A 9,326-nucleotide genomic window follows, 5' to 3' on the forward strand; every position below is an offset into this window, starting at 1 on the left:
CCTGCTGTGGTTTACAAGTGCCTGCATGTCAATGAGCTCTGGGTCCTCCTGTGGTTTTCTATGTAAATATGTGTGCTGTGGACTGTGTCAGTCCCTGTTGTGGATTATGTTCAACTTTTTGAGTTCAGCTACATGTCTGTGGGTTGTGGGGTTCACAAATAAGGGGAGTATGTGCTTGGGGAGTAAGTCTTCTCTTATATGCTCTACTGTATTCTGCTCCTCGGCACTGTTCTGCTTTCTTGTAAACGGTGACTTGTGGGATGGAGGTGGACTGTGTATTTGTGTTCTCGCTTCTAAAGCGACGTGTTTCTGTGCTCGATGTGCGTCTTTCGCCGATGTGCTCTGTGGCATCGCTGATGTTGAAATCACCTGTAGATGGGCCAGTGTGTCGGTAAAACCTTTTCTAAACCACTTACTCTCTCTCACTCTGCGCATCACCTGGGTTGATGTCTGGTGATGTCTATACTGAAATGGTATCATAAACACTGTCTCCAAAAAAATAATATTTCATTCATTTGTATACCCTGGCAACTGAACCGCACCTAGTAGATCAGTTTTATCTCTTACCTTACTGTCTGTACTCCCGTGGCTCTAACTGCCTGGGGACTTGCTGAATTCAGCTCAGTCTCTGACTCTACTGGACGTATATAGATGGTACAACCCATGTAGGGATGGTCGAACTTACTTACTGATGATAGAACCATGAAGGCAGCGGAATGAAGGGGAGAGATCAGTTTTGGGCATCAGAGTAGAGGGGAGAGAGCAGCGTTGGAGGCAACTGATTGTAGGCGATATAGAGGAGACAGCAGATGAGCCATTTAAGTTTGTAGTCGAGCGACTGACGATATATATCCATCTCAACAGATCTATGAACATGCCTATAGGCATACTTCCACCCCCGAGAGAGTGGTCATTCTGAGATGATCTGGATCCTGGCCTCCGCTGGTTAGTGACCATCTGCTGGCCCCTCTCCCTCACAGAACACGGGGGGGGAGGGGGGGGACCAATTCAGTGCCATTCCGTCATCCCCCCAGAGATGTCATCTCTCTGTAGGAAACCCTGAAGCAAAGGCAGTGTGGTTCGAAGGCAGCTCAAAGTCATATGTTCTCTCTCTCTCTCTTTAGTGAAGCTAAGCAAAGTTGATAGTAATACGATATTATTATCCTCTTGTTCACAGTTTTTTTCTGTTTCTCTTTGTCTGTCTTTTTCTTTTAAAGACACACTAACATGGACATAGACACAGAACAAACCAACAGCGTAGCCAGAATTTGATCTTAAAATGAGCGGGTCACAAACAAAAAACAACAAACAACCAAAAAATCTACAAATCCTTCATTTTTTCAGTCAGAAATCCGGGAGGGCTTCGCTACTGGAGAAAACAAAAATTCTGCCAGCAGAGAATAAGAATTGACTGGGCAGGAGGGGCTGTCCTGTGGAATTCTGTTAACCAATCATGGGAGGCATATGTGTGTACAGTATGAGTGTGTTTGAATGTGTGAGTGGGGTGTGTTGGTGTATGTAGTAAATACTTTTTTCAAGACTAGGAAAGCTCCTCACACTGTATATGCAACACTGATTTCCCAATGGCTCCACCAAGCTGGTATTATGAGGCACACATGCACACACACACAGACACACACACCACAGAAACCACAAACACACCCACATACTTACACACACACACCACACACGGGTCCAAATCAATTGAACTAACAGTACAGCCCTCTTTCTGATAAGCAGCACATAATGCACCAACTTTGTGGAATCATTCCTCACCTACGTAAATTGCCATGCTGACAAAAGACATGCACGCACATAAACTCACACAACGTGTGGTGGACTCTGCTGCTCCCCTATCAGCACAAAGCCACTTGAGCCCGTGGGTAGAGTGGCTTTTATTAAACCCTGTGCTAATATGCAATAGATTTACTAGTGTGGGGACCTTAGTGTAGACTGCTGAAGTTACTGAAGGTTAACGCAAATACAAACCTCCGTTTCACATCACAATATATTGAGAGCAACTACAGGTTTGGAAAAGGTAATTCTGTGTTTCATGCTTACACTGACAAAACTCATTTTACCCTAAATCTGGGAGCACGGGACTGGATGGCTGACAAACTTGCTGACCCGCTGATGTGGAAAAAGTGAATTGTCTGGCTGACAATTTGACTTGCAGTCTGAATGAATGAATGTCTAGAGTTTCTCCAGGCTAGCAAGTCAGGATTTGATTGTATTTAATTTCTTATTTTGATCTAGTGCCATCATGCAAGTTAAACCTTGTTTTTTGTTGTCACCCTCAGTGACACTATAATATTCTGAAATAGGAGGTACAGTATTAGGAAAGAGGTGACAGAGAGAGAGAGAGAGAGAGAGAGAGAGAGAGAGAGAGAGAGAGAGAGAGAGAGAAAGAGAAAGAGAAAGAGAAAGAGAAAGGTGAAAGGTGAAGAAGAGAAAGACAGAGATGGAAGAACTAATCTTTCTTTGGATGGTCTAGGCCAGCATCTTTATTTTTCTGGTTTACTATCATCTCAGACAGTCCTCTTAAACAGAACAGTTAAGAACTGGGATTGTTGAGTTGAACTGAGTGACAATGAGTACCAATGAAGCTATGTTTATAATGGCCCCATCATCAAACTCTGGTCACATCATCAAACTCGTATCATCTAAATGTCCTTCTTTAGTTTCAGCAGAGCTGGACTTGTTTGCTCCATGGCTCAGGGATGTCTTTCTTGTTGATGTTGATGTTTGAGGATGAACTGCCAATTAATCATGTCAATATGCCGAATTAGTCATGTGGCCATGCCACAGTACAAATGATACATGCATAGATACACTTTATTTTAATTTCCCTTCAGGATTGAGTCTGCTGTCTAAAGGTTAATTTGCCTGTTTATGGAGATTGTTCCCTGTTCACCCTCACATGAGAAAATTAGGGAGTTGGGGGGGGTGCCTCACTGTAAATGTCAGTCACAACTCACAAAGCTACTGTACACAACAGGCTCTTAATCACAGCACACACACATATCCAATCAAACAGGCAATATGAGTGGGGATTAATGTCCCAAACTTGACTGAAATAAACCTAACATATCAGAAAAGGCAAAAGGGGTCCAGTTCTAGTTTCCCAAATCAGACTATTCAGGCCAGGTTCAGGAATTCAAGATAATTGGGTGTGTGCGCTATTCTTTTTTGAAAGGTTGAACATGGATTTAAGCAATCCACCATGGCAAGAAGAAATGTTCAAGGCCATGTGACCTTTACCTGAAAGTACGTTCTCTTTAAGCCGTGTCCCATGACAATTCCCTCATCCACCACTTCATCAATGAAAGGACACGCCATGAACAATAGGTTAATATCCTTTTAATAGACTTTCACTTGATTAACTACATTGATAAAGAGAAACATACACCCACTAAACACAGTTATGGTGCCTTTTTGATAATCTTTCTTATTTTTCTTTTACATTGTTTCAATATTGACTATTAACCAAAACATTAACCATCACATTTTTTTAATATATTTTTTTGTCTCAAAAATTGAGGATAGAGACATAGATTTCGATACTAAATTTCAGTTAAAATAATTTTTGCTACTATACCGTCAACTAATTATGTATTTATGATCATTCTATTGGGGAATTTACATATTTTATGTAGCAAAAGATTAAACATTTGATATCACATAGACTAGGCTACCATATAATTAAAATGTATGTAGGTCTGTATCTTATCATTTATCATTGTATAATTAATTGAGTGTATCATTTATTTAAGTTGATTTTCTATAAACAAAAATGTTTGACCCAGTGGTTAATGAAATAAAATATGTCAGCACACCAGAAAGTCTGTGGTAAATCATGGTTTTCCAGTCGGCTCAGTGTTACATGAATGTCTGGGCAAACAACAACACAGGCTACGCCTGACAGATAGCCTGCCTGGAACCAATTTAAAGTAGTTTCGCAGCATAAGTTGCCATAGTAATTTAATTTGAACTATGTTGAACATGATTTATGGAACCCAAATAACTGGAAATGAGTCAGACTAATTGACATAATCCTGTCTTGCTTATTTAGTGAACTCGCATTATGGAAAAGGCCTGTAGTTTTCAAACTAAACTTGTTTGATTTGTTAGATTTTTTAACACATTAAATATATATTCTAATATTTTTGCGGGAATTTGACCCTGGTGGGGCAAAGTGAGTTCAAGGATTTCTGCTTCAGTATGACATTGTGTGGATTTCTTAGTCCAATGAGCCGCTCTGCGCTGAAGGCAAGGCAAAGATTAAGATGAGCTAGAGAAAGGGGCATATTTAGATCTACTGGAATGGTCATATTTTAAAGGCCACCATTGCCTTAAGTATGTGTGCGTGTTCTCGAGCATGTGTGTGTGTTTGTGTGCAATTATGTTTGTGTGACTCATCCAGTTGTTCCAGACTTTAGAGATTAGCTAAATGAAAGCATATGCCAGCTCTAACGAAGAATGTTACGTTTGTCTGCACATTCATTTGTTGTGAGTGTCTTTTGCATGTGCACAACTACATGGAACTGCATGTGTGTGCTGTACAGTCCAACCCAGTCTCTGCCTATGTTCTAAACTTTGACGTCTGAACCTAAGTGTGTGCCTATCCTGCCTGCTGTGTGCTAGGTGTGCGTTGCTACGCTGTTGAATGGCCTTTGATGTTTACTTGCATTTTTCCATTCTGGCTTGTATCTTATTATCTGAGGGTGGTCCTGTCAGGTCTGCTCTTCCTGTGCCAGCACAGATTTACTGCTATTATGATTGTTGTTACGACAATGTTCTGCCCAGGTTTTTTTGGCATGGTAGAGGAACAGATGCTATCCATTGGTACATGATATGGTCTAGTTTCCATTTACGTAAGCTTTGGCAATTGACAAATATTTTCCATGTTTTGTGCTGTGTCTGTAAGTGTGTCTGTCTGTGTGTGTGTCTGCATATTTATTACTTTGGGATTGCCGATGTGCATCATAGAAAATGTTCTTCATGACTGATCTTCTTTTCTCTGCCCCCTTCCTTTATTTATTTATAAAATGTACATTAAATGATTCTTCTATTGTTATGATGTGAACCCGTTCCTCTGCTACTGCTTCAAGCTGTAATGCTAATATATTTAAATAAAGTTTATCGTCTTTCAACTCCACCCCCTCTCATAATTGTTCTCTCTAATAAACCGGCCTTCAGAAAAATATACCACATATTTTTATTTATAGTTTGGTATTTTGATGTTGGGTTTCTTTTCCATCCATTACCTTAGACTACTGAAGCTCGGTGAGCTTGTTTTTTTGTTGAGTGATTGCATCCGTCAGCTTTATCGAGAGTTTTGCCAAAGCTTTCAGGTATGTCAGTGCACCACTAAGAGGACAATAGAGTAGAGCTTATAGCTGAAACCTGAGACTGTGAGATGGAAAGTGGACAGGAAACGTCCTCCTGTGTCCTGCTGAATGGGCACTTCTCATCAGGCTGGTTTCACTGGAATACATACAACGTGCTGATGATGTTACACTCACATCAAAACAGTAAACCCATGTGACTCCAGTGTATTTTGAAAGGATTTAAGATACAATGAAAATGTACACTTGGGCATGGCTTAGTTTACTGTAAGTGCTGTGTGAACGCTCAAATTGCTTTTTTTTAATTCAAGCTGATAATGCACCTGAACAAGGATGTCACTGAGGTGCTGACCAAGCATGTTGCATCAATCCGGTCTGACACTGCTCCTTTCCAGACAGCTCAAAGACAATAATGGATTGGGAGCCCAAACTGTAGAGGTCTCTGATCAGACCTAATCACTGGGTTCCTGCTGTGATAGATGGCAGAGAATGCTTCATGAAGATGGAACTCACCGACTGTCACTGGAAGTAAGGGGCCTTATTACGAGGTGTTGGTTGACTGCATTGATCTGCGCCGTTAATAGCCTGGTGCTGCTGATGTGCTGATGTGATGATGCTAATGAGTAGTTATGTTGAAAGAACAGTGATGTGCAGTTTATACAATCGTAGAGTACAACACCCACCAATGGACACACAATACCTGCGGTTTGGTTGAAATACTTCATTGAGCGAAACAAAAATGTTAAGCGGGATAATCCAACTCTAAAAACGAATTCAGAGGACCCTTTACCAATACTAATACAAACATATTATCGTAAGTCAAAAACTCTTTAGGTATTTTCTTGCCATCTGACCACGCAAAAGTCATACCTATTGTTTCAGTATAATATAATGACCAACCAAAGTTCAAATCTTCAATTCTTAAAAAAAAAAGTTCAAATTCTGTTACTGTAACTAACGATTTTTTTTTTTTTTACATATTTCTCTCAGACATTCATTAGAATTTTCCTGTCCACACTGACAAAGAAAACATTGGGTCCCAAAAAAATTGAAGGACAACGCTTTGCAAATTGATTTTTTAGTTGCACCAACTGCTGGTAGAATGAAATTGATCCAACGCAATGTTTTAAGTGTGGTGAATCATCTTTTCATAGAGTCCCTCATCCTCCCAACTCCTCAACCATTAGCTAATCAACTGCGTGCACATCAAAGCTAAATGACCTTGGGTGGTCTGGCTCTTTCTTCTCTCTCCTTCTCTGTCTCTTCATCACTTATCTCCTTATCTTTCTCTCTCTCTCTCTCTCTCTCTCTCTCTCTCTCTCTCTCTCTCTCCTCTCTCTCTCTCTCTTTCTCTCTCTTTCTCTCTCTCTCTCTCTCTCTCTCTCTCTCTCTCTCTCTCTCTCTCTCTCTCTCTCTCTCTCTCTCTCTCTCTCTCTCTCTCTCTCTCTCTCTCTCTCTCTCTCTCTCTCTCTCTCTCTCTCTCTCTCTCTCTCTCTCTCTCTCTCTCTCTATCTCTCTCTCTGTCATTGTGTGCCTGTGGGTTTGAGTGTGTGTCAGTAATCATCCCAAAACTACCGTGGAGGGCAAAATCGACCTCAACAGCTCCTTAAGACCATTACACCATCTTGAAACCCCCACCCCCCTAATGATGGAGAGGAGAAATACAAAACAAAGCAGATGTGAAGAGAAAGGAGAACATGAAATAAGAGAGGAATTGTGAAAAGCAAGGAGAGGAAGGTAGGAGGAGAGGAGACGTGAGGAGGAGAGAAAGGTAGAAGAGAGAAGAGATGTGACGAGAGGAGCGGAATGGAGAGGGGCGAGGAGAGATGATAGGAGAAGAGGGAGGGAGGAGAAAAGAAAGTAAGCAAACAAACAAACAGAGGATATTATGTGAAGGGCCATTGGACTCATTATCTTCTGAAGTCAGAGCAGTAAGGAACAAGGATCACTGGAGTCTGAAACATCCCCAAGTAATGATGGAAACAACATGACCCATAGCCCCTATCAGATGCCTCTCACTGGCTGATGGTAGCACACATTTATAGCAACCTACTATGATGGCCCAAATCATACACACGCACACACTTTTCCCCAAACCTATGTTGCCCCTTCACTCTCCCTCTCCCTTTCTCTTTCTTTTTCAGCACACACACATGCATAGGTACACACTCACACATATATTTCAAGTCTGACCTCTATGATGAGTTATTTGACCGGCTGTTTTTCCGATAGTGAGGGAAGAAATAAAAGAAATAAAAAAGCAATTTCAAATGCAGTCGATGGAAAGGTCAACTAGGTCTCGTAGAATTCTTCCCTATCCACAAAGAATTTCAAAATCGGAAACAGATTCAGAAGAATCAGAATCAGTTCATTAATCAGTTACGTAAGTTCACACTAACAAGGAATTTCATGTGGCAAACAAGGAATTTAAAGCTCATTCCACTTACAGATGGTCTTCTGTGAGAGGCACATCCATCAATGGCCTGCTGCCTAGCATCAGGTTAATGGAGGACAAATGTCTGCTATGCGCGCCTAACTGCCACTATATCTACAAACTGTTATGCCTAACCGTAGCTTTGCTTAACCACAGCTACGTCTAAAATCTGCTACACTACTGCTCTCTTGGTAGTTAAGGTTAAACAATGATCTTCCCAAGCAGAACTCTTCTTCGTTTAACAGGCCTGAGAAGTCCACTGGTGTGTCAGTGTTAGATATGGTACACACACACACAATCAGGTTTTTTGTCTTCATAAAAATATTATTTTAAAGTTGATTCAAAGCAATTCTGCATGAATCTAAATTGATAACAAATGTATTCATTGTGGTGTCATTGTGAGAAATAAGTATCTAATAATAAGTACCACATAGAGTATCTAATGTATCGGGTGAACTGCAGGTCAACAGTGAATACCAGACAAAGGAGGAAGGATGCCTGAATCCCATCCCTGCGTTACTGGCTGGTCAGTGATGATTGCTTCCTCCTAGGACTGTCTATGGGTCTCCAGACACCACAGTGCCAGGCTTGCCTGCGCTTTCAGAGATGTTGAATCAGCCACCTAAAGTTGGATTAGATACTAGCCTTTGAAGAGGTCTGTCCTTAAACCATTGATCAGTTAACAACAATTAAAGATAATGATTATTTTATTACTTCTATACTGTTTGAAATGTATAATAATAATATAATAAAGAGTGTTTGATCTATACCTTGCAATATTCAGCTCATGAGCACATAACCCTTGGTTATATCCAGGAGAGAAATATTTATTAATAATGTTCCTTGTATCATTGAGAAACTGTCATTATGCTGTTTTCTTATACCTGCATAGCCATACAGTTAAGTCTTTGTAAGGTGACTAGGAAAGGCCTGTGTCGCTGATGTAAGTCAGAGGTCACAATATTGCCAAAGTAATGCCATGAAACTTTGAATGAGGAAAATAGAAGGAACGAAAAGGCCATTTCTGGGAGCCCTATCTCAAGACCTACACAAAAGCTATCTGGCATACAATGTCCTTTTTCAGTGCCTGCAAAGGCAATGTTAATCATATTGTATCCTTCCATATTGTGATACTCCCTTTATTTCCTGTATTCATTGAGTTTACCAGACACCTGCACGACACATTTGTGTAATAAATACATAGATTTTGTCCATGTCTTTTGCCCTAACCCTCAACTTAACTATTCCTTTCATTGACTTGGAACTTTCAGTATCTAATACGTCTTCACATTGTGTCACATATCTGCCTTGAAAGATTTTGTCCTCCATCTCACAGTCATGTAACACTAACTATGACAATGAACAAAATGAGTTTAGTAATATGCAGGAAAGATGCGTATGCCAGCTGTAAGCATATAAAGCACATCATGCTAACCACACACTTCTACCTTCAATTTGATCACTGCCATTGGATTAATTGACTACTGTTTTGATATAGACTTTGATATAGACTTTATGGCCAGGGGATATATAGCTCATCTGGA

This window comes from Hypomesus transpacificus, chromosome 23, assembly GCF_021917145.1.
Source record: "Hypomesus transpacificus isolate Combined female chromosome 23, fHypTra1, whole genome shotgun sequence".
In the NCBI taxonomy this organism is placed as follows: domain Eukaryota; kingdom Metazoa; phylum Chordata; class Actinopteri; order Osmeriformes; family Osmeridae; genus Hypomesus; species Hypomesus transpacificus.